At 42.7% G+C, this 27,146-nt stretch overlaps 1 protein-coding gene across 1 annotated transcript in view; it reads left to right on the forward strand.

The window, feature by feature from the left end:
- arb2a (ARB2 cotranscriptional regulator A) overlaps nucleotides 1-27,146 on the forward strand; it is a 172,631-nt gene that overhangs the window by 113,325 nt on the left and 32,160 nt on the right. The window lies entirely within an intron of this gene.

Here is a 27,146-nt window from a genome sequence, read left to right on the forward strand (position 1 = left end):
CAGACTAAAAATAAACTCCTCAGTATTTGTGTATTTTTTCCTTCAGTGATTTAAAGGAGTGGATCGGAATTCAGTCAGTTCAGAACGGTGTGTATTTAGCACATGTCCATGTTTGTGCGCATGTGTCTGGGTAATGGATACATCTTAAATCTTAGTAGAACAGATTGAGTGTCATTGTTAGACAAACTGTGGAACTGAAGCAGTGGAAGATTATCTTGAAACACAAATAGAGAGGTTGTATCAGCAGCACTGCAGAAATTTTGCTATCTGAGTTCATTTCTGTTTTCATCTTCTTTGTGACCCCCTCTTGCATTTTTTTTCATCATCCATTCTGTCTCCTATATTCATTAATCCTTTCCTGTGGTGTTTGGCTTCCTGTCCTTGTGCCCTCTCTGTGGTTGACTGGCCTTGATGATGTCACGTCCATCATGAGAATGTGTCCTTAATGTAGGATTAGGGATGAAAGCTGTAATCCTCAACATGACCGTTGATAAGAGATGATGATTGCAGTGTTGTTTGAAGAGTGACACACACACAGGCATGCTTGCACAGTCCCACACATATGAAAAAAAGAAGGAAAGTCAAGCCTTAAGCAGGAAGCAATATATCTGTCGCAGGTATTAAAAACACCTGTTTTTGCTTTGTTACAGTGTTACACACAAACATACTCGAACGTTCACGTTCTTAGCTCTTCCCTCATTTCCATCTTTGCTCGGGATGCTCTGCTTTGTGATTTTATTCTCTTGAAAGATCCTCCCTGACATCATGGTGAATGTATAGGTCATCTTACACATGCTCCACATGTCTGTGAATACATCTCTAGCACTCCTATCTCATCTCGGCCACTAAAACGGCATGTTCCACATGGAGCTGTGTGGGTGGGTGGCCTTAACATCTTCGAGTGAATCAGCTCCTTGAAATGTCATCTAGCCTTCAATACAAACCTCATGCTGTATTTCATGCTCAAATGTCAGTTTTTTACTTTGATGATTTATGTCTCTTCTGCTCCTTCTCCGTGACTGCTGTCGGTCAAAAGACAGCAACAGTTGTGCCAAAATATTGAGGTCACCTTTTGAAACTGTTGGCATGCCTAACAATATCTAAACACAGACTTGTTTGACACGGCGTCCATCCAAATGTATGCACTATTGACTTGTGCTCTATTGACTTTTGCTACTTTAAGCAAGCTGAAAAGATCTCGGTCTCTAGCCTGTTAACAGAGCTGCCAACTCGGCTTGTCTCTGGTCTTTTAGTGGACACTTCTAATGTCAAAGGTTGGTTCAGTCATCTTTGTGTCCTTGGCAGCCTGGCAGGTTCACAAGCAGCAGCTATTGTGGTGAGAGTCACAGCAGAGCAACGGAGGTGACGAGGTTGAGAGAAGGTTGAAGGAAGGCTGTCAGGGCATCGTGGCCCAACACTTCAATCAGCAGTCACTCCTGCTACTACGACTGCCTTTGTTTAGGTTGCTATAGTATGGATATGTGTGTGTAGGTGTTGCTAATCAAGGTTGGAGATAAAACCTCTCAGCAACAGAAAACAGACCAGTGAATCCTTGTTATCATGCACGCACATGCATGTGCACATACGCAATGACAGACATCCCGATGTGAACCGCTGCTCTTCTACGTAGCCAGACCGAGGAAGCCCTGGGCCCCTGGCTGCTGCTGAGAATGGCGTATGATCACTCACTTAACGGACACACACACGCACGCACGCACGCACGCTAAGTGCAAGGGTATTGGTCAGGCAGAAAAATGGGAGAATGGGTTGAAGGGTGAGTCTTGCCATTGCTCTTTTGCTCTCCTGCATCCATTCTTCTTTCTTAGCAATAACTAATTTTTCGAAGAAAGATAATTATTCTTGGTTTCACCCTTTATGTATCTACTCCTCTGCATACCTCTTGGCTCTCTGGAGAAATGAGGATCCGTTTTGATTCAGATTTTTTTTGGCAAAAGGAGCCTTGAAGGCATGTCTGCTATTCCTAAGCATCTGTGAAGCAATGCTGGTATACCATAATGTGTTAATATTATATGTTAATGATAATCTCTGGGAGTCTTCACTAATATATCAATATCATTATCATTGGAATAAAGCCTGGATCCATCCCCTTCTCCTTTGACTGTCTTGCTTTCCTCTTTCACTACCTTATTCTTTTCGTTATTTGTTTCTTTGCTTGTTTGTTTTGTTTTGGGGTTTTTGTTTGTTTTTTTAATTTGTTTTCTGTAAATTTTTGCTAAAGGAATTTGTTCCTCCTAAGAAGGTCGGTGCTCTGGCATTTGGCAGGGGCCTGGCACACTTGCAGAATTTTATCAGTTAGCAGCACACTGAACACAGGCTAAATATGCAGATAAAGTGGAACCAATCTCTTTCTGGAAAAGCTCCCTTTGTGTGTTTGCGCATGTGTGTGTTGGAGTAGAAGCAAGGCTGACAGAAATAAGTTGAGGAGTCGGGTGCTTGTTAATGTGGGGGTTGCAGAAGCCTTCCCAACATGTAATCATTCCAAACCTGGACTGTTTAGATGCCAAGCAAAGGATACCGTTCAAAGTTGGAGAGAATGAGGGTGATCAGAAATAGATGGATAAAAAAAGAGCAAATACAGGAGAGTGTTACTTGTAATGGCTCTTCTATTTTTGTTGGGGGGGTTGCCTTGTTTGAAGTTTTTGGAGGGGGTTTTCTGAGACTGAAGATTATTCATTTATTAGTAAGGCTGTACTTTGGGAAAACCCCATTGCTATTAACACACCAATACATAAAAACACACACATGAACACACAACTTCCTCTTGGGTGATTATTCATTGTCCAAGCTGATTATTAATTACAAAGGGGGAGCTCTCTGAAGGTAAACACTGATTAATGGCTAACAAAAGTAAGTTAATGTCTTACCTGTACTTTAATTACCAACCATGCTCTAGTACAAGAGTCCCAGCACAATGCTGTAATTAACCATAATGGACTGCAGAATGGGACTCACTTTCATTTCCTGTATAACATATATATGTATTGGATGTATTTTTTTTTTACTTTTGCTGTTAAAATCAAATATTAATTATTATTATTATCTGTATCATGAATTGTTACAGAAGTAAGAATTATTTTTGTGTGATGACAAGGGGGGACACTTTGAATTTTTTAAACTAATAATGTACTTAGACCCATAGACAAAAAATGAGTACTTTTAAATAAAAGTAGGTATGTTGACACATAATGTCAAGCTTTTATTGCAAATGTGTTTCATCCTGCTCTAGGTTTGACTTGACTGTAACCCTCACCTCCCTGATCCACGCATTGCTGACTGTGAAACACCTTTAGCTGTCTCCACTTCTTCACCACACAAAAACATCAATCTGTCACACACACACACACACACACACACACACGCACACACACACACAGACAGACACAGTGTGTGATTGATATTTGTGTGAGCTGATTTGGGAAATTTAGACCCACTCAAATGAAGCTCACCTCCTCTAACCTCTGTTTTTTCAGCTTGGTAGGGTGGAAGTCCGCTGCCTTGGTAGAAGGTCACATGGAAGTGAATGTGTGTATCTTGTATATGTGTGTGTGTGCATGTGTGTTTTACGAGTGTGTTTTCACATACCTATTATGTGTTTTCGTAGCCTCACTTGCACATTCTGTGTCAGAATTGCAGGATGTAGAGAGGTAAACTCAGGTGAACTGGATGCTAACCTCTGATCTGGATCCAGAGGGTCGGGGCATTGTCTGGGTCAAATCATTGCTAGACTAAATCATGATGATGTGGAAAATGCTGATGTCAGTGACTCACAAATGTATTTTTCTGTTTCAAAGTGTTCATATTGAATTTCTAACATATTGAATTCAGTATCATAAAGTCTTTCAAATGATCAGAATACCAATTCATAAGACCATAAGCCTAAATAACAGATACATCTGACTGAAATTTGCCTGCATAACAGAGAGAAAGACAGCATGTCACATATCTTTTCCAAATGTTTACCCCCTTTTCATTCTTATATATCCTGTAATTTGTGTTGTGAGTACTCTAAAAGGACAGAATTAGTGTTTTTTGTTTTTCATTGGTACTGTCACGGTTTGGCAGGGCAAACCGTGGGGAAGTAGGGAAGGAGGGCCCAGGCGTAGTGCTCTGTGTATAAGCAGTGCGTTTATTTACAGTGAATGGAACAATAACAGTAAATCCCCATGCTCTCCCGTGACTCCCGTGACTCCCGTGTCGTGTCTTCTCAAAAAGTCCGTGCTCTGTGTTCTCCACTCTCGTGTGTCCACACACCCCGTGCTTACTGCCCTACGCTGTTCCACACTCCTCCTGAGCGGAAATAACAGAGGCAGCCGTCAAGACACTTAATTCCAGTAGGCATACACTCACAGACTTAACCAAGCTGAAGACTAACGTGGAGTCTCATGGAATGATCCCGCGTCGGTTGGAGCTCCATCGGTCTCCTAAATAGCTCCCCCGACGAGCCTGATCAGCAGCAGGTGTGTGTGGGGCTTCAGGCGTGGCCAATCCTCTAGCAGGACCACGCCCATCAGGCCTGCAGGTGCTTGGCATCCACACACACGTATATACGCACACATACCTACACACGCCTACACATACAATAAGTGGAACACCGAACAGAAGCATAGACTTACAAATACATATCACAATAACAATTCCATAACTGCTCAGTGACAGGTGATAATTGTATTTTACAACCATTAAAATTTTGATTTGAGAGAATCATGGTTAGAGAGAAAAATAAATCTCTTGTTTGGTCCTACAAATTTTTATTTGACAGAGGGAAAAACTGGGTACGCCTTGTTTACATTTCCATTTTATTCAGATGAATTCTCAATATGAACAGTCAAAGTACAACAAAAGCACTGGTATGTTATGTAGGTGACATCTCACTAACATATCTGAGATATGATCAGGCATCATACTTCATCACTGATGTTAAGAAAAACAGGTGATGCTTTCTTTTACAATATACAATCCAGACTCACTCTTTATATGTTGCACAATGTCCCAACTGTTTTGGAAAAGAGTTGTTATTCTACAAGCATGGTGTGTAAAATTACAAAATTACCTTAAAGACTCTGTCTCTCTTGCGCCTAAGCTTATATTAGTATTAGCCATGCTCTCATATGAATCTATGTCAGGCAACTTTTATTTGCAGTCACTTGACTATCACTTACCTAGTATTAGCCTTATAGTGAAGCACGGTGATGGTAGCATTATGCCTTAGAGATACCTCTCTCCAACAGGGACGAGGAAACAGAACCAGGGATGAATTAATTCATTCCATTCTTTCTTTCGCAGTTTTATGAATACTGCTCTTGTCACCTATTACATACATTTTGTATACATATTTGGAATAGGTATACGCAGTCGATAGATAAATGTATGGGACATATACTTGTACTCTGACAAGAGCTCATACCCTTTCATTTTTTAAGCTACCGTAATTATGCTAACCACAAGCATGTCTGAAAAGCCCAGTCTGTGGTCTTCTATTCAACCCTACACTAGGTAAACTCTATCCAGAAGGCATTTTTTCTACTCCTTCTCTTACTCATAGTCTACCCATCATCCCGGGAAGGAGAAGAAAGGAGAGAGACAAAAAGGGAAGGAGCCTGGCATGCATAAATGAAAGTTCAACAAGGTTCAATGAAACACTTATACAATTTGCCGCAATATAGTAGGGTTTTATAATCTCATTATCATCTTAGTGCCAGATTTGCCCATGAGGGCCGTTCCGTATTCAGTGTTATTAGCTCCTTAGATTTGTCCATTTGTCCTTCTGCTACTAGCCTTGCAGCCAATCACTGGGACAGAATCTCTAATAAATACCCCCTCCTTTTTGCTTTATCTCCACTTGCCTTACCTTCTACATTTTAATTTATGCCTTTTTTTTAACTTTTATTTGCTATGGGGCACGCGCTAACTATTATTCTGGTAATGACTATATAAGTTTCTTTATGTGGTAGTAATTTCTCTGTAAAGACATCTGTATCTACTTTACAGTATCTTCACCTTTATCTTGTATACATTTGAATTTAAATTTTAATGTATGACTTCAAAACAACTTTTCATTTGAATTTAATCAGTAAACTTCAAATGATTGTTTCCTTTCTGTATGTTTTGAATGAATGTTACATTTGTTTACTGTGATAGTGTTTTTAATCTTCTTTCCCAATCAAGGCTCTTTTTTTACTCTCTGATTATTCAGGGTCAGATGGGGGCGCTAATGTGCAGGATACAGTAGAGCAGTCCACTGGCTGTATTTGAATTCCCAAGCCTCTTAGCAGATGTGGGCAGTGTCCATCCTTCGTCACTCAGGGCATCCCCAGATTAGTGCTTCATGGACATGGATCTCATTTGCCCATATGGCCTTTTCTCATTGAGTCGATATAGGCTTTAATCCGCCCATGCCTTTATCCCTGACCTCGACATGTGGCAAACTACTTAGGAAAAAAAACACAAATTCTATATATACAACATGTGATCGCTGCAGCATCAACAGGATCAAAAGTAAAGATCATGATGAAAAACTAATGCTAGTGTCTTCCTGATCATTGGGAGCTGTATGGGTTTCTTGATACTTTTTGTGTTGGGAGTACTCAGAAAGTAGGGAATATGCTAAAAATACTCTGGGTTCTTGCTTTGTCTGGAATTAATCCAATCAACCCCAAAGGGGGACAGTAAAGCCTAACCACTGCTAGCATTATGACTCTTAGCAATGCCAGCAGTGGTTAGGCTTTAATGCTAGCATTATGACTCTTAGCAACTTTCTTCATCCCACGTCTCCCAGTATTACTGTACAGTTATTAACAAAGCACACGTTTTTGTTAAATCCAGAAACATAAAAAAAGCAAATGGTGCCTAACCGGTCCAGGAGCTTGTTGACCCGGCGATGAGATAAACTGTGACACTTCATCCACTTTATGGTAGTCAACACAGAACCATATAGATCCATCTTTCTTTACCACAAGAACTATGGCACTACACCATGTGCTGTCTGACTTTTCCATTTTCCATTTCCAATTCTCTCTGAACACTTTGTCTTTTATGTACATGTGTGTGTACCGTCATGCAGTTTCTATGAGGCTGGTATGGCCGGGCAGGGGGGAGAACACATCTGCAAAATATTGTTGCAATGCAGCAATGTCCGCTCTCGGGGCCTGTGTGAGAAGGCCATCACAATGGAGGCAGGTGGAATTTGGCACCTCCAGTCCCAACAAGGCTGACCAGAGAAACGGTTTTAGCCTCTCTCCGCACTTTCAGGAGGTTGAGGTGATAAATTTGTGTGAGTCCTCCCCTGTCCGACTGTACCACTTCATAGTCTACATGTCCCACTCACTGTGTGACCATAAAGGGTCCTTTCCAGTTCCTTTCCACCGGTGGCTTCCTGCCGAAAAGTTACCTTAAAGGGAGAAAATCCTGGGGAACCGCCCACACTTCGAACAACAGAGGGTCTAACCAGCGATCTCAATTGCATTCATCCTCATGAATGAACTTATGAATCATGGATTTTAAAGTCTTATACAGCCTCTCCACCAGCCCATCATTCTGAGGGTGGTGGAACCTGGGGAACCGCCCACACTTCGAACAACAGAGGGTCTAACCAGCGATCTCAATTGCATTCATCCTCATGAATGAACTTATGAATCATGGATTTTAAAGTCTTATACAGCCTCTCCACCAGCCCATCATTCTGAGGGTGGTGGACGGTGGTCCAAAAAGTTTTAATTCCAAGTCATTTGTACAGTTCTTTTAGTGTGCGAGACAAGAACAATGTGCCCTGGTCAATCACTATATCTTTTGGGATGCTGACTCGGGAGACGAACTGAAACACAGTCTCCTCCTTCCCAGAGGAGACATATTTTTGTATGTCCCCATGTACACACTTGTCCTCCACCCACTCTGTCTCCAACAATGCCCTGGCCGAACCAGAGTTTGGTGGATCAAGGTCTGCGTGCATCCCGAGTCGACCATATCCTGGCGTGTATCCCCTAAACACCTTACAGGTATGGTGTACATCCTTCCTGGACTGGGGGAAGGTGTTGGAGGGCTGGTGACACTGACCACCTGCCCCACCTCCGTCAGCAGGCATTACTGGTGCCAGTCTATAGCTGCCTTCACCTCCAACACACCTGCATCAGCAATTGCGAGGCTCCCTGTGAGTTGGGGAAGCACCCTTCATTGCTGGGGAGGCAATAGAGCGTGTGTTAGAGACCACCTCTCGTGGCAGCTGCTCTGCAGCCCACGAAGCTGTAGTGGTTCTGGGGAGCCTCCTCCTCAGGCCTGGGACTGGCCGACTCTGCTGCCTAGAGCCAGAGCAACCAGGTCCTCCAACTCTCTTGTCTGATCCTCGGCCTGATCCCATAGCCATTGGAGCTAACCTTGATGCAACGCCACCTGCTCCCGGTGCATGGTGGCCGTTTCCGCCAGCAATGTTGCCAGTACTGCCACTGGCTGCACTGGTCATGGCTCATCCCGCAACTGGTTTTCGACATCACTGTGACACAATTGATCCATATGTACACACTGTTACAGGACTGATTATGTTTTATATGACACTTTTTCAAGATCTCTGTGCAGCTTTTCAGACAACTTGTTCCCAGAACAGCCATCCTCTCTCCAATTCCAGCTGGCAACTGAAATAGCAGGACTGATCACACCAATCAGTCCCAGCTGCTCTGCCAGCAGAACCCACTGCCCCACCCTCCTCTGCAGCAGAGCCGTAGACCACACCCCCACCACACAAACCTTAGACAATGCAGTCAGACAAGCTGCGATAAAACCAAGATTCATCCATTGGATTGATAGATGGAGAAGCAGCATTTGTCACTCCAGAGAACATGTCTCCACTTCTTTTTACTGAGTCCAGTGGTGTCATGCTTTACACTACTGCATCTGGCACTTTGCATTGTGATTGATGAGGCTTGGATGCAGCTGCTTGGCCATGGAAAGTTATCCCATGAAGCTCTCTACGCACTGTTCTTGAGCTAATCTGAAGTCCACATGACGTTTGGAGGTCTGTAGTGATTGACTTACCTCCGTAAGCTATGTACCTCAACACCTGCTGACCCCCCTCTGTGATTATACGTGGCCTAGCGCTTCATGGCTGAGTTGCTATTGTTCTCGATCGCGTGCACTTTGTCATAACAATGGACTCTGGAGCATTTAGTAGTGAGGAAATTTCACAACTGGACTTGCACAGGTGGCATTTCCAGCACGGTACCACGCTGAAGACACTGAGCTCCTGAGAGCTCATTCTATATACCTTAAAGTTTTAGCAGTTAGCCAGCTTGCCGTAACGTAATATAAAGCAAGATGGTGCTGTATAGGCATGCAAAAAATGTACAAAGTCGACGTAAAGCATTCAGAAGTTACAATAAATGTCACATGCGTCACATGGTTTGGACTTTCAAGGAAGAGCTGACAGTGAGGGTAGGGGCTAACATCAACTCTATCACAAAATACGTCAGATCATTTGGGTTTGAAAAGATTGATTTCTTGCGGCACCAGAATATAATTAGAGTTTTTGTCAAGTCTCCAAGCTCATCACGCCCCACAAAATTGATAAATACAGAAATTGGGAAGTTATGAGTAAACATCCCCTGGAGCCTACAGGTGGGTGCTGAGATGTTGAAGGGTTTGAAACAGCAGACAGGGCAGCAGGGAAACACTGACTAACATAAGAGACGATAAACTTTGTAACTTAAAAAGTTAGCCAAAATGACATGGTGTTTTTCATACACGAAGTTAGAAAAGTGAAGCATGTTACATGATTGCAGTGCTGCTAGAGTTTCATGTCTGTTCATTTTATTCATCTGCATAGCTCTACTGAATCTTGTGTAAAAGAGCTCCAGACTAAGTCACCTACTATATATAAGCACATAAGGCTTATAAGTATATATATATATTACACTCATTGGTCAAAAGTACTGCCCATAATATTAAAGTGTTTCATCAGGGTTATGGTAAAAGAAGTACGGCTAGAACAACATAAGTACCATGATATCTCCTGTTCTTCTTTTTTCTTTCTTGTTGTACATGATCATAGAAGAGATCAAGATGGGGTTTTATTAGCTAATGCTAGCTAGCTTAGTTAGTGAAACCATTTTTTACTGTAGTGTGAAACGTTATGCAAATTTTTTCAAGCACAAAGGAGGGTCAAAACAAAATCCACTTACTTGCAGGGCTCGCAAAATCGCTAGCCCGACGTCCCGGGGCTAGCGATTTTTCCAGTCGGGCTACCAAAATCTCAGCCCTGCCCGTCGGGCTATCATAGGAAGGAAAAATATATTTCAATGCTTTTGCATTCTTTCGGAAATGTAGCTGGGTAATTATGTCATTGGCATCGGTGAGCCACTGTCAATGTGACATATTGAAATCGCGTTTGAATTTGCGCTTGTTTTTTGCTTTCACTTTGCAATCGTGCGAACTGTGTATAGAGATCGTCAGCACTGATTGGTGAGTGACGATTAATTGCGCACCAATTCCTCTGACATCGTCTTATCAATCGTTAGCTTACTATTCAAACATGACAAGTGAAATCTTCCGCAGCAAGCTTAAACATGTGAGAGGTTGATCGCGCAGAGAATCGCTGAGCGTTATGTGAGTGCGTGTGTAAAACCAGCAGGATATATATTTTAGTTCAGCCAAATAAGACAGGTCAGGGTGAAGAAGTGACCACAAAACGGAAAAGTTATGACAAATCAGACTATAAGGCAAAAAGAAAGTGCAGCTTTATGGTTTCATGGACAAAAGAATTTCTGTGGCTGCAATATGACGAGCTAAATAACCAGGGCTGCACATAAGTGGTCCGCAGGTGCGCTTTCGCTATCAAAATAAAAAACGCGCACAAGATAAGAAGTTGCAACGCGTGTTTACATACATAAGATTTTCTGGAGGAGGACAGACATTTGTTTAGAACTCTTAAAGATGTCGAAGAAGCAAGCTCCTTTAAGCAATTACTTTGGTGTTCCTCCACCTCCAAAGAAATGTCAGAAGGAGTCCGAACCACAAAACAAGCGTGTATTCTCGGAAAAGTGGTTGCAGGAGGTGAGCTGGCTTCAAACAGATGATGAACGCACAGAGATGTGGTGCACAATGTGCCGTGAAAATCCCACTCTAGCGGACAAAAACAGTGCCTTTTATATGGACGCAAACGCATTGCAGCTTCGTATCTGGTGCGCGTCTTTTATTTTGACAGCGAATGCACCCGTGTAAATAACATAATGTTCTGCCGGGTGTGTTGTTGGTTTTCCCTCGATTTCTGAGTCAACAAATGCCTTTTTTACTGGGACCAGTAATTTTAAGAAAGACCCCCATTAGAACCCATGAGAAATGCAAGAAATGCATTATTGCAGTCTGTAATATCTTACCCAGAACAAACACCAATTGCAAATAACATAATAAAAATAAACCCGAAAAATCTGTTTAGAACAGCGTACTATGTTGCAAAGAGTGAACTAGCATTGGCAAAATTTAGCAGTATTTGCAAACTTCAAAAAGCAAATGGCCTAGATCTTGGTTCCACTTATCTCTTACCCGTGACTGCAGTGGAAATTTTAAATTCAGGATCTGACACAGACTGATTCATGTTCTACACAATTCTTACAAGTTCATAGAAATTTCTGTTCAATTAGAACCAAGTATTTGAGTTGATGATTGTAATTTGTGTTTCAACAATTTTTTCAACAATTTTTTGATTAATGTTTTGTTTCCGTTACAATATTATACTTTAATGTATAATATTGTAACAAAACATCAATCAAAAAATTGCTCTCTTTTTTATTCGGGCTACTTAAATTTATTTTGGGCCACCAACAGCTGAAGAGTCCCTGCCCAAAGGGCTACCAGGGATTTTGAAATTTTGCGAGCCCTGACTTGATAAACTGCTTTAGTGTGCTTTAGTACAATATAACTGCACTAGATGCCCAGAACAGTGAAAATATTCCCTTCATTCAGTTGACTTAAAAAGAAGTTAGCAATAACTTTTTTTGCAGTCACCTTTGTCAGTGTGTTCATATTTAGAGCTTAACACTTGCATCTGTGTGCCATACCCTTTTGTGTACCTATGATATTTTGTGTGTGTGTTTGATTTCATATGTCCTCCATACATAAATAATCAGTTCAAATCCAGTAAAGAAATAAACTCAGTTTTGACATGAGTTTAACTATCATCTTGTCATTACTTAGCTACAGTAGCAGGGGGTTAGTGGGGTGGGTTTAAATTTTATTTATTTATATTTTGTTTTGTTATTCTTAAAAAATCTGGTATATTTAATATATTAGTCTGTTTTTAAACCTTTTTAAATGAGCCTTTTTAGATATGTTTTGGCATCACGTTTATCACCTGTCTTCTTTGGGCAGTTTTATTATAATTAACTGCTTAATATGGTTACTATAAATTGTTTAAAAATACACACAGATACAATAGAAATACACATAACTATTATTACAGAATTTTTAAAAAGTCATCCTTGAAAGTCCTTGAGACATAATCAGTTTCAAATTATGTTTATTTGTCTTTTTCTGAGAAGAAAATTTAAGCTTATTTATATAATTATGTAAACAAAAGTGATGGTAGGTACAGTGGCTAACCAGATTTTGAGTATGCAGCGGTGACCTTGAATCGTTTGCTGTGTTCCACTTTGACAGATAAAAACTTTATTAACGACCCATCTTCAGGAGAGCAGACAAATCGCCCATGAAACCAGTGTGTTCTAGTATTAAAAGTATATGGCAATTAGAGGATTTTTTTTTCTTCTTCACTGAAAGCACCAAGAAGAAGAAAGGGGTAATAAACACAGCTTGTTTGTGGCATAGCAAGCAGTAATTATGAAGTGCTCAGAGAGTTGTTGTGCTTATTGTGCCTGGGAGTAATGAGATGGGCTGTGTTGATCCCTAACTGATGCTATGGCTCCTAATCCTCAGCTCTCTTTTCCTGCTTCTCTTGTTTATCCTCCAACATCCCTTTGACCGTCACTGGCTTGTCACTGCTCCGGGTTGCACCAAGCGAACTCTGACCTGCGTGTCAGCTGACTTTTCAATGGTTTGAAAATGGTTTGACATTGAGCTGAAGCACAAAGCAACAAATGAGTTATAAAGACCAGTGTGATATGTTCTCAGTGTAAGCTTTTGTTTAACTACCAAACATCTTTAAAACAATTGCCTTAACTTGCACTTGTGTGCACTTTTTATGATTCTTTCTAAGCCCACATTTTCCCACTTGTCCCATTTCTCTTAAGTGGTATTCCATGTTATGCTGACTGACATGCATATTTCTGGCCAAGCAACACATTTTGAAATCCTGTTATATAGTGTCTGTCTTCTCTGAAAGATTCTGGAATCGGACCAGTGTTACTGTCACTTTTTTTTCTTTATCTCTTCACTTTCTTTTTTGGGCTTATTTTTCTGAAACTCAAAGGTTACCTCTCCTGACACCTCCTAAATCTGTGATTTGTGACCAGTAATCTTTATCAATGTGGTTTTGTGGTGTGAGCCCTTAGATTTGAGTGGAGTCTTACGGGCACACATTCCTACTCACACAGAAACTCACTTATGTATATCCCCCCAAGATGAAGAATGCTGTGTGTACAACTATGTTATCAGGGTGACCTAGAGACAGACTGGTTATCACCTCTTTGAGCCTCTCAGGGCTAAACCACAGAGCCAGCGGAAAAACACCACTCCTGCCTTCTCTGTCCCTGTGTGCTGGTCAGTCACTATGTCCATCTACTGAGCGCACAGTTCCTATCTAATCAACATAGACAGGACACTCGTCCACATAGACAAAAGCAAAACCTGCATGTATGCTCACAGATTCACAGGCACCCTCAGAAATAGCCCTACAAATGTATACACACACGCACGGCACACACACACACACACACACACACACACACACACGTACTACATGCTGATAATCAGTAGGAAACTCATACTGATCTGGGTCCTCTGGATTTCCAGATATAACTAGTTCTAGTGAGACCTAACATTGGGTGGTGCACATGCCACCAGAAAGTTTGATAAGCTGGCCTTTTGACAGAAAGTAAATAGATAGGGTATACACATTTTTGATTTTCATTTTGTGCAGCTGTGACACACTGGCTATTCTCTAATTAGTGCCGCTCTGTCACTTTTTCAGATCCTATCAGACTTCACAGCCAAAGTCTACTTTTTAAAATTAAATGTATTGTGAGGCATAAATTCCAGACCTTCTGATGGTGCAAAGTATAGTTTATATATCAAATATCAATATCAAAAAGAAAAGGAGTAGAGGAGAGGTGAGGTGAGAAAAGAGCTTTAACGATGAGAGAAAGTACTACAGACAGATGGTTAAAGGAGTCTAGGTTATAGCTTTGGCCAAATAGCAAACCCCCAAATGTAGTTAGCTAGTGCAGGACCTGGAGAATTTTAAGGTAGAACCATATTGAAGTAATATGTGCACAATGTTTGTTTGTTTTGTTTTTGTGATTCCAGCTATTTGGGAAAAAGTACATTTTTTGTTTGATCGAAGGTTGACAGGGTGTTTGCCGAATTAGCTCTAGGACTAGAGGTAGTTCTACTCGCCCAAGGTAATTCCCAACCCACCCTAAAAAAGGCAAAAAAAAAAAAAATCCTCATTCCATGCATAGAGGTTTTCTCTGGATTTCTTCAAATCTTTTAATGATCTTAATGTGTCATGATGATCATTGAAATCCTAGGTAATGTTACTTTCAAATATATCTCCAATGTATTTCAATCTATTTTCATCAAATAAAAAAAGTGTCATCTGTTGTTAAAAAGGCATTAAGGTTTCTCAGTTTCAACCTACTAATTTTAAGTAAGTATAGGATGTAGATGATTTGCCAATCATAGCTTTCTGGTTTTGTTTACATTTCTCAGTGTCCCAACAGAGTAGATGAAAAGTTTAGGCTTACACTTCATGTCGGAAACACTTCACGACTGTTAAGTGAGGTTGGCACCAGCTGCTGGAGCAGCGTTGTGGAGAATGGAAGGGGATGAATTGCCTTTGGCACCAGGCTGCTATCAGGTAGTAATTAGTATAGCTAACATCCCAGATGAAGGAGTCAAGTCTAGGTCAGGGTAAAAAACTTCAAGGTTCTTAGTAGGTAAGGGTTGGAGGTCATGCCTCCCACCCTCACAGAATATTAGCTCATGCCATGCCTGGTCAAATTTGCTGAAACGTCTATTGGCCTTTGACCTTAAGGTGTTGCAGGCAGTCACATGTCAGGTTAGTTCCTGTGGACAATGTTGAATGTGTTCTTATTAGATTGCCCTTGTAGTTCCTACTCAGGACCTGTCTAACCCTGGCGAGAGCTGAGATTTAGTCTTATACACGATGAAGCTTTTGACATAGATGTTACCTTACAGCTTAAAGCCATGCTTGGCATTCCAGCCCTGCTGTGGCCCCAGGATCAACCTTTTGCTGTCACACAGATATGTCTTTGAGGAATCAACAGAGAAATGAATGCATGTATGGATGAACGGCTGGATAAGAGAAAGATTGTTTTGTTTCACATTCTAGAAATCACAGTGTAATCTTTTTCATATATCTGGCGAGAAAATTCTGATGAATGTATGTGTGTATAGATGGTTGCGGGGGTCACTGTACTCAGTCCTGGTTCCTTAAAAGACCTCTAATCCTCTAATGCAACCATAATCTCCTTTAATACGTTGAATATTAGTCGACAAATCACATGATAATAAAGTTGTATGAAAATGTTTCTTTTGAATGACAGGGTATACGAAGGATTTAACCTGAAGGTCTAATCGTAAACACTCAGGACTTATGTTGACCATGTCAAAGGGTTTATGTTTGCTGTTGGCCTGTAGCCTTCAAACAGCTGGAGCTGAACCTCACCAGCCAAATTAAATTGCCACCACTGATAAATAAAAACAGATTTTAGTCACTGTAGACTGTTTTTTTTCCCTGAATGCATGTATTTACTATTTATGATCATATTTTATAAATATTAATCAAGTATTTATGTCTTTTTTATGTACCAAATACTTTCCTTTGAATAACTTCGTTCTCTGAGGAATTAAGATAAACAAGGTTCTATTCATATAAAAAAAGAGAAAAGGTTTGAACTATGCGAACTTTGGTGCATTTTACTCAACCGGTTTGCTGCTTGTGGTGCTCTTCGTCTCTTGAATCCTGGCCTACTTTCTGTATCATGTTTTTGGAAAACATGAGCTAAGCTGCAGTGCACAAACCAAACAGCCATTAGATCGCTGCACAGTATGCCTGACCTCTGACCAGCTAAGCCCCTGCCCTTCCCCCTGGTAAACCCCTTTTCCCCACCGCCCCCACACCTGCCTCATGCCCTGACCCATCCTTTCTTGGAAATTATATTATGGTGTTTGGATCATCCTCCTCGTCTTCCTCCATACTGTAATCATATTTGCTTTGTCATGTGTGGCTGTTCGCAGACGGTGTGTGTGTGTGTGTGTGTGTGTGTGCGTGTGACGCCCAGCTCATTTACAGCTGTTGGGAGCTCACTGGTCCTATTTTCTCTTTGACACATCCCTGAGACGGTTGTCTTGCCCAAACATACACATGTGGCTACACATGGGTAACATGTTTATCAGTGGTCTAAGGTGTACTCCTCCATCCTTTACTTACTGGCTTTAATGATCTTCCTTCATTCAACCATCATTTGACTTGTCATAATGAAAATGTCAACCGGAATGACTGAATAAGTGTAAAATGTTGCGTCTCGGGCAAAAAGAGGGAGAGAAAGCACAGCAGGGTGAGAGGTCCTTGGCAGCAGTCCAACAGTTGGCGTCTCGGTGTCCACATTTAGTTCCAGCTGAGTGCCCACAGCGGGCATGACTGTGCTTCCTTCACTCTGACCCCTCGATAGAGGACTGTGGCTTGCCTATTTCCACGATCCCGTTTGATTTTCTGTTTTTGTCTTCTTCTGTCTTTGTGTTTTGAAAGTGGCTTGACAACAGCCAGTATCCTGAGATTTTAGAATTGATTTGTCTAAGCAATGGGAAAGGTTTACAGTTGGACAAAGTCTTTGAAGCTCTTTAAAAAATCTTAAAACAATATTATTTTACTTTATCTTTAAAAAAAAATTGTAAAATCATTTGTATCTATCAAATATCTAATATTTAAATTCAACTTATGTAACTTATTGTCACGGCTGGCGGAGGGAGCCGTGTGGAGTGGAGGAAAAGGAGGACCCAAAATGCAGCAAACTGATGATACGAGTGACGTAGAGCTGGGCGATAGAACGATAACGATATGTATCGCGATATAACTTTTACTCGATAGAGAAATTAAGCTATCGCGATAGACCTCGCCGCTCTTGTCCTCTTTAAAAAAAAAAAAAAAAAAGGTCAGCCAATCCAAATTAAGTAGCGCAGAGCCGAACCAATCACAGCCGCAGCGTCACGTCGCGTGACTTGTTACGTACAGCACAAGTGCCAAGCCGCACGTGTGTTTGTTTGGGAAGCAGCCAGCGGGTAATGGAGCCAGCGCGTAATGGAGGAAATGAGTGTGCCGACTAGAAAAATCAACCGAGCGTGACCGAAGAGAAAACAGATGATGGTTCCAATGCCGGAGAGATTGTCGAACGGAAGAGCCATAGAAGCTCCGTAGTGTGAAGGTATTTCGGCTATTTCAAGTCTGACAAAAAACAGAGTAGCGTGCACTGTAAATTGTGCCGAAAACAAGTCTGGAAATACAATAAACTGGTGCATGCGTCACACTGTGCGCCACGTTATTGTTTCGGTGAAATGAATTTCTACAATACTGTTAATTCTACTCTCTGCAGTGTTTAAATGCTTACATATACACACAGTTACTGTCCCTCCACACATACGACTCGGTTCTGCTTCTATGCCCCAGCTTTGTTTACTTTTTCCCACCGAGGCTTCTAGACTTCTGATTGGCCAACATTTCTGCACGGTTAGGAATCTAGCGCCACCTGCTGCTTTGGCATGTTCATAGCAGCGTTTTCCTTCATTTCTGCCTTTATGTGTGGACGGGATTATTTTTTAAAACGAAAATGGAAAATCTCAGTTTTCAAAAACTGAGATTTTCCACACGTGTACGTGTACGTGTGGACGTAGCCTCAGTCTCTGAATGGAAGCGCTAATTCGTCATTCGGCTTTTGTCAGACTAAAGTAACTGTTAAAAACTGTTTGAAAAGCTCAGCTATACAACAAGGAGAGATTGAGAATTTCCTTTTAGTTCTCAGTTTATTTGATATTGACAAAAGTTAGTCAGTTTTGTCTGTTCTTCTGTAAAACAAACTAAGATTTATTTTTAGAATTAATATTTTGTTTCTAAGTGGATTTGACAATTTAGTAGTCTGCTTCGTTTGTTCTATTTTGAAACTTAAACACTTTAGCGGCTGCCTTTTGTGTAGTTTGCAATATTTGCCTTTATTTATCTGAAAAAGTCTCATGTTCCTTAAGTACATCTACCCTGTTGAACTTATTATGGGAAATAAATATTTAAATAAAAACAAGCTGCTGATTATTTCACATTTTACTTGTGAGCAACGGCACATTTAAATCTTACAAATATAGTTATTTGGCTTATATCGTGTTAGATATCGTTATCGACTGAAATGAAAAAAACATATCGTGATATGAAAAAATCTCATATCGCCCAGCTCTAGAGTGACGTTTATTTACAGGGTGGTAGTGGCAAAAACAGGCAATGAAGCATGAGTAATCACAAACGGAAACCTAAACTGGGAGAAACTAAGTGACAAACCTGAGACCATACAAAAGGGGTGCGGGGCAGAGAGACGCAGAGACAGGAACACCATAGAACGCAGAGATACACGGAAGAATGCAGTGATACATGGATGAACGCAGACGAGCCGACAACGAACACAGACCGACACCCACTAAATATACACACACAAGGTAATCAGGTAATCACACACAGGAGGGAAGAACAGCTGAACCTAATACACCTGGGGACCGGAGGAGACAAGCTGAACACAATAACAACAGACACAGACCTTCAGAACAGAACAGGAAATCCAGAACACGAGCCTTCAAAATAAAACAGGAAACAGACTGATGTACAACACAACACGGGGACATGAACAGAGCACCAAGGACAGACACAGGTAGGGCTGACAATACACCAAACTTCAGGTTAACCCTAACTAATACAGATCAGAAAAAACGCAAGACGCTGGGTCAACGACCCAGGACCATGACAGTACCCCCCCTCCAAGGGCTGGCACCAGACAGCCAAAAACAAAAACAAACGACCAACCCAGGGCGGGCGGCGGGGGCCCAGGACGGAGGGACCAACACCGAGCAAAACAAGCTCCAGCGGACCGAGGGAATTGTCCAAAACAAAAACACACATGCTGGAGTACAAGGACAAAAACACAGTTCAGGAGGCCGGCCCAGGGGCTGACAGCTCAGAAGTCCAGGACAGTTCATCTTCTGAGGCCGGCCACGTCGGCGACGCAGATCCATAAGCCGACCGAGCGGAAGGCAGCGGTGGCGGAGTGGAGGCAGTTCAGGGGGCCGCCCGTGCACACGGCAGCGGCGGCAACAGGGAAACCGTTCAGGCGGCCGACCGTGCGGACAGCAACGGCGGCGATGACAGAAGTCTGGAGGCCGACCGTGCGGACGGCAACGGCGGCGATAACAGAAGTCTGGAGGCCGACTGTGCGGACGGCAACGGCGGCGATGACACAAGTCTGGAGGCCGACCGCGCGGAAGGCAGCGGCGGTGTCTAGGAGGTCGTCCATGTTGACGATGACGCTCCACCAGCGGCCTGGCAGATGACCGCCGATGTCGAGGCGGCAGTTTGGGACCCGAAGGTGGCGTGGCCGTCGCAGCACCAGACGAGACCGAAGCAGAGGCTGGACCAGACGAGGCAGCTGATGAGGATGCTGGAGCCGGGCCAGGCGATGCTGAAGACACGAAGGCTGGAGCCGGACCAGGCGATGCTGAAGACACGAAGGCTGGACCGGGCGAGGATGAAGGCTCGGAGGCTGCAGCTGGCGAGGATGATGAGGCTGCAGCAGGCGACGGCGTGGAAGCCGGAGACTGTAGCGCTGCAGGCGTGGAAGAAGCTGCTGCTGCCCGCGGCGTGGATGAAGCTGCAGCTGGCGAGGATGATGAGGCTGCAGTTGGCAGCTGGACGGCCTCCTCGGGCCCCCCAGCTGACGAGTCTTGAGGCTGGACGGGCTCCTCGGGCCCCCCAGCTGACGAGACAGGAGGCTGGCTAGGTTCTCCTGAACCTCCAGCCGATGAGTCTTGAGGCTGGACGGGCTCCTCGGGCCATCCAGCTGGCGAGACAGGAAGCTGGGCGGGCTCCTCGGGCCCCCCAGCTGGTGAAGCAGGAGGCTGGATGGGCTCCTCGGGCCCCCCAGCAGGCGAAGCAGGAGGCTGGACGGGCTCCTCGGGCCCCCCAGCGAAAACAGTCTCTGGACCAGTGGGCACCGGGGCCCCTGGAACACACAGGTCAGAACCAGCAGGCGCACGGGCCTCTGGCAGGCACAGTTCAGAACCAGCAGGCGCACGGGCCTCTGGCAGGTACGGGTCAGAACCAGCAGGCACACGGGCCTCTGGCAAACACAAGGCAGACTGCAGCTGCACAGAGCATTAACCCAGCTCGGGCAGCGACAGCCGGATACAGTCCTCAGCTGGCTTCTTAATCTCCAGGGGTCCAGAGTCGGCCGGGGGCTGGGACCCAGCCTCTGGGGAGGCCCTGGAGTGTGTCACAGTCTCTGGGCTGGCCAGCTTTTGAGGACTGATTACAATATTATGTGGTGTGTCTCTCTGCTTGACATGAACAGGTGAAAAATAGTTCTTTCCGGGTTGGATGGACTTAACTGGTTGTGCAGGAGGAGTTGGTGACAACGATGGCTGAATAGGTGATAATAAGGCGGATGAGTCTCTTGTCAACTGAGCTATTGACTGAGCTATGGATTGTAACCAAGTGTCTAATAGGTCTGGCTGTGACTGTAATGGGGGTGACGGTTGAGTGGCTAACTGAGCTAGTGGCTGCTGGGCAGCTAACTGAGCTACCGGCAGGGCAGCCGACTCAAAAAACACAGCCCCGGAATAAACAGACACACAGTCCAAAACAGAAAAAGGGTCCTTTTCACTCACCACAGCTGGCAGTTCCAAAGTCCTAGTCTTCGGCTGTGGGGTGATGCGCCGACGGCGCGATCGTCGCTTCCTCCCGGGCAAAACCTCCGGCGGGCCGGGCAAAACCTCCGGCGGGCCGGGCAAAACCTCCGGCGGGCCGGGCAAAACCTCCGGCGGGCCGGGCAAAATCTTCGCCGCCGGGCTGAGTTGGGAAGCGGTAGCGGCTGGTGGGTGAAGGTGCAGTTCGTTGAGTATGAAGTCCTGTGCGAGCGGGTGAAGAGAGTCCAGCAGCCAGGAGTGAGCAGAGATGAGCTGCTGTAGCCTGGCTTCTACAGCGCGGAGACACTCTTCCCCCTCATGCTCGAGCCATAGGTTAACCAACCTGGAAACAGAGTCAATTAGTTCCTCCCGAAGCTCCTCGGGAGGTGCGGATGCCGCTGGGTCCATGTTTGGTCGGCTCGTACTGTCACGGCTGGCGGAGGGAGCCGTGTGGAGTGGAGGAAAAGGAGGACCCAAAATGCAGCAAACTGATGATACGAGTGACGTTTATTTACAGGGTGGTAGTGGCAAAAACAGGCAATGAAGCATGAGTAATCACAAACGGAAACCTAAACTGGGAGAAACTAAGTGACAAACCTGAGACCATACAAAAGGGGTGTGGGGCAGAGAGACGCAGAGACAGGAACACCATAGAACGCAGAGATACACGGAAGAATGCAGTGATACATGGATGAACGCAGACGAGCCGACAACGAACACAGACCGACACCCACTAAATATACACACACAAGGTAATCAGGTAATCACACACAGGAGGGAAGAACAGCTGAACCTAATACACCTGGGGACCGGAGGAGACAAGCTGAACACAATAACAACAGACACAGACCTTCAGAACAGAACAGGAAATCCAGAACACGAGCCTTCAAAATAAAACAGGAAACAGACTGATGTACAACACAACACGGGGACATGAACAGAGCACCAAGGACAGACACAGGTAGGGCTGACAATACACCAAACTTCAGGTTAACCCTAACTAATACAGATCAGAAAAAACGCAAGACGCTGGGTCAACGACCCAGGACCATGACACTTATGTACTTTTTTTTTTTGCTCCCATGTAAAATGATTTAATTTTTGGGTACTGAGCCCAATTTGTTGATTATAGAGAAACCAAAAGACATTTTAACTTTAACTTAACATGTCGAGGAGCTTATATTGAATTTGGTTTAAATGTTGTAATTAGATTACAATTACAATACAATATATAGTTCCCAGAATTCGATTATTTCAAAAAGTTTAGTTTTGCTAAATGTGGTGACTAACACGTTTAGTTTTTATTTTTATGATTGGCAGCCACTCGAAGTCACACTGAATGGAAATCAGGCGGTTCTCTCTTGTTTTTCCAATAGTTATTTTTTTCCAATACAGTTGAGAATTTTTTATGCACTTCTGCACTTGACAATTTTAGAAAATGTTTTTTTTTTGGGGGGGGGGGGGGGGGGGGAAATCACACTGTCAGGTGTTGTGTGTTCATGTGAAGAAAGCTCTAGTGACAAAGCCTCGGCATATTCTTGGAAGACAAACTCCATCGCTTTTATTCTCATATTTCTTTGGTACATAATCAAGTCTCTTGTTTAACCTTAGGTCCCGCTTATCTTAACTTTTCCAATTTCTCATCATTTTTGTCTTTTTTGACTTTACTCAGATCCTTAATAATATTGTTACTTGAGATTTGTAAACTTTTTAATTGCTCATGTCAAAATTCAAAGTCTAAATATTTTGCTTTTTTCCATCTCCAGCCTCTTTGTTTCTCTTCTTTGGCTGACATTATGTGATTTATTTATTTTGCTCTTAACGTTTGTATAATGTAATACAATGAAAATGTTAAAGGCAAGAATTTAAAATTTTACAAAATTGTTAATTGAATAAATTATCAATGCCTGCACTACAACTTAAGTATTCATCTGATAGATATGAAGCTAAACACCCATAATATCTAAACGGCACTGCATTGCCTGCTAAGTAAGCCAAATAACAACAAGTCAGACCAATAAATAGGTACATATATAAATCTTTTAAAAAAAATCAGGCTTACATGTGAGATTTTCAGTTTTTGACTGATTTTCATATTTCTGTTGGCTAACTGACTTATGATACGTAATTGTATGCTGTTGTTGTTCTTGTGTCACACTAACTAACTTAATTAATACTGATTAAATGCTTGAAATAATACAGTTCACAAAGTGATTTCATTTGCAAATAAAAACAGCTGCCTGTTTTCCATAATCTCTCCTTTGCCTAGTTTAGCTTTTCTTAAAATTCAAAGTCCATAATTTTAATTTCAAATAGTTTGTCTCTGCTTTTAGAGATGCCTGTTGTATTGTTGCACAGATGTTGAAGAAAGTGGGCGCAGGGCCAAACTGTGAAGAGTCAATAGCTGTTATATGGGTAGACTTACAGACATCACATTTGGGGAGGCATAATGAATTGCACATGTGTTGATCTTAATGGGAAATACTTCTATGATACAGGAGTCATTTACAGAAAAAGAATCACTGGGATAGAGAGGATTGAAAAGGTGGAGGTGAGGTTGCCGGCAGCGTGAGGGGCCAAACATGTTTGTGTAGACTTGCAGATAGTAGGATCAAGATTGGGTATTGATGGGATAGAGAGCCTGCTGACTGAGCCACAGAAGCTTGAAATAAACTGTCGAAGGCACACGGCCAGTCATTACAGTGAAGCCGCCTGGCCCTGCTCAACCTTGAGCCAGTCGATAAGCTATTATAACCATGCAAATTGCGGCCAAATCAGAGACCTGACATATTGGTATTATATTCCTGTGCAGCCACTGGGTTATGCATCATTATTGGGATCCAGTAACAATATGTATTATGTTCCCTTGTTGTTCAGTGTGTCGACTCATGAGCAGAAAATACTGCCAGTAGGACAATATTGTTGTGCACATGTTTTGGCAACACTGAATTGTTTTCATAGAGGGCACAAAATGAACACCCTGATATGTTTCGACGTTTAACACTCATGTGCCATTTCTCCCTCTCTTTTTTTTTTTTTAAGTCCTTGCTCTTCATCTGACTCCACCCGTAGCCCGCTCTGCCTACCCTAACATCCAACCCTCCCACCCTGTTACCTCTCGCATTTTCTCTGTTTCTCTTCTTTCAGCGGGACGGCAGTCTGCCAGGTCATTTACTCTCAGTGACAGTGTGACGCATCCAGCAGGCTAGCATTTGGATGATGTAATTTGGGCTAAAGGCTGTGTAAACACTGCTGTGACCTTGGTTTTAGATTTGTCAATAGGGTTGGGTTGGAGAACAGAGAAGAGGATTGTGTGGGATTGAAAGCAACGTGCCTTGGCTATGATAGTTGGAAATCTCTAGCTGGCTGACTGTTCCGATAACCTAAGATACCTTAGCCTTACCTCTGACATAACCTAGACTCCTTTAACCATCTGTCTGTAGTACTTTCTCTCATCGTTAAAGCTCTTTTCTGACCTCTACTCCTTTCTTCTTGATATTGATATTTGATATCTTGAAAACTAGTTGTTGTCCTACCTTCATGTTCTCTGTACACTTTGTCTTTTCTCTGACCTTATGCATGTTTTATTTGGTAGCAGGGTTTCTACCCTTCTCTAGGCAACTTTACTGCCATGGTGCTTTTCTCTGTTCCCGCTTTCATCTGTCCTATGCTGGTCTTCGTGAGCTCCAGAGGTCAACACAAGTAAACACTGGCCGCCAGCCCAGACAACACAGAACTATTGATCTGGTTTGGTTTGAAAGGTGATGTGTTTCCTGGTGCATCTTGATAAAGGTTATGAGCTCCAGGTCTAGAGTACACCATCCTGAATCCTTAATTTGGGAGAGATTAGAAAAACTGGAGCATAAGCTAACAGTCACTTAATGTTATGTCAGGTTTTTCCAGGACTAACAAAGCACTTGGTGTGAGATAACTTACCTAGTAAGCATAATAAGCATCTAATGGGTTGATGACAAGACCTATTGGTTTTATGAACATATGAGTCTGCATTTGCTCTTCTGTTTGACAACCATACTTACTGCTAGCCAGATGCTGCTAATCAAACAGTTTGGCAGTTTGTAGGACTGGAGCATTCAGGTGTGTGTTAACACAGTGTTGTGAAGGAGAAACACAAGAAATTATCTTAAAGAAGCAATTGTTGTTCTCCATTATTCTTTGAAGGGTTATAAGGTTATTTCCAAACAATTCGAAATCCATCATTTTACACCGGGAAAGATAATTCACAAGTGGAAAACATTCAAGATAGCTGCCAATCTTCTCAGGAGTGGACATCCCTTCAAATTCACCCTAAGGTCAGACTGTGAAATATTCAGAGGAATTGCAAGAAACCCAAGAGCTATGTCTTGGAGTCTACAGGTCAGTTGGCATGTTAACGATCTCAACAAGTATGGCTTGTTTGGAAAGGTTGCCAGGAGAAAGTCATTTGGTCTAAAAAAAAAAAAATATGGCAACTTGGATTAGGTTTGCAAAGTTGCATCTGAACAAATCACATAAGTTCTGGAAAATGATTCTTTGGACAGATGTTTTGTATCTAAAGTTGATCACGAGCTCCTTTGTGTACCAAAGTAACTCTGGAGTCAGATGTGATCTGTCCCACAGCCTGCAAACTTGGACCAAAATCTCTTCATGACTCTATCACTGATAAAGTCCTGCAGAAAACTATAACTTCAATAATTGCTAACCATTACTTCAAATTACTGCTGCTAACAGTAGTTGTACAAGCTACCGGATCATGTGGTGTACTTACCCTTACACACGGCTTCAAAATTTTGGCTTAGTGAACTAAGTGAACTGTATACAGTGGTCCCTCGCTATAACTAGGTTCACTTTTTGCGGCCTTGCTGTTTCGCGGATTTTTTTGGTGCAATTTTGCATGCTTTTCTTTCTTTTCTTTTTTTTAACAGCGTATTGTGTTCTGCATCCTGATCAGCTGTAGACCATTGTCAATCAGTCTCCTCCGTGCCGTGTCTCTTTTACAGTAGAGAATGAGTTCAGCTTGTCAAATTTACACAAATCTTCAAACGCTAGCAGTGTGACTCTGAAGTGCTGTACTGTATGTTTGTAAGTTCTCTCCCCAACAAACATAACAATGTCGACGAAATGTTTTGCACCATCAAAGGCACCTGCGGTAGCATCCAAAAGGCAGAGGAAGATGCTAACCATCACATAAAAAGTTGTACTTCTGGACATACTAAACGAAGGTAGAATTCACTGTAATTTTCAGACCATTAGGCACACCGGATTATGAGGCGCATTAAGCGAAATAAAACAGTCAAACTTTACTCAACTCATTCTCTTTGCTTCCTCTACTTCCATACCATTGATTCATTAATGTTGAATTCTCTGGCAGCTGCTCTATTCCCATGTTCTGGACCTGAAAACAGGGTTTGATCTTTGGTTTCATTCTATAATACCGGACTTATTTTTCTACGAAGATTTGAACTTTGAGGGTGTTTAAACAGGAGAGAAAAGTGTGAAAATGTTCATGTCTGTCTGAGAAAAGTGTATAAAGTGTGTAGTGAGGGATTTTACAGCCTTAAAACATCTATAATAATTGTAAAAAATAAAGTTGGCTACTTTGCGGATTTCACCTATCGCGGGTTATTTTTAGAATGTAACTCCCGTGATAAACGAGGGACCACTGTATATTAAATAAATACTGACATGGTATAACCTTAGAAATAAAAGATGGTGTACTTTCATTTTCATGACTGTGTATGAGGGGTGGGTAGGGTGACAGACTTCAGCTGTGCTGAGGCAGTTATAGAAGCGAAGAGTTGCTGAAGGGTCAGCCATATCTGTTGAGCCTTTGCTTATGCATTTTGTTGCTTCATGGAAAGCCAAAGACACCTGTCTTAAGCCCATCTTCTCTGATCACCGTCTTTCAAGTGGGTGGAATCTACTTGTTTAACAGAGTGAGCCCCATATATCTATGCATCCTGCATCTCATAGCAAGAGGCTTCCTGGCTCAAACCTACCAGCCAGCTGGATCCTTTCTA

Source organism: Copadichromis virginalis, linkage group LG12 (assembly GCF_057382275.1).
Source record: "Copadichromis virginalis isolate Kocher_CV1m ecotype Utaka linkage group LG12, C_Virginalis_male_GT1.1, whole genome shotgun sequence".
NCBI classification, from domain to species: Eukaryota; Metazoa; Chordata; class Actinopteri; order Cichliformes; family Cichlidae; genus Copadichromis; species Copadichromis virginalis.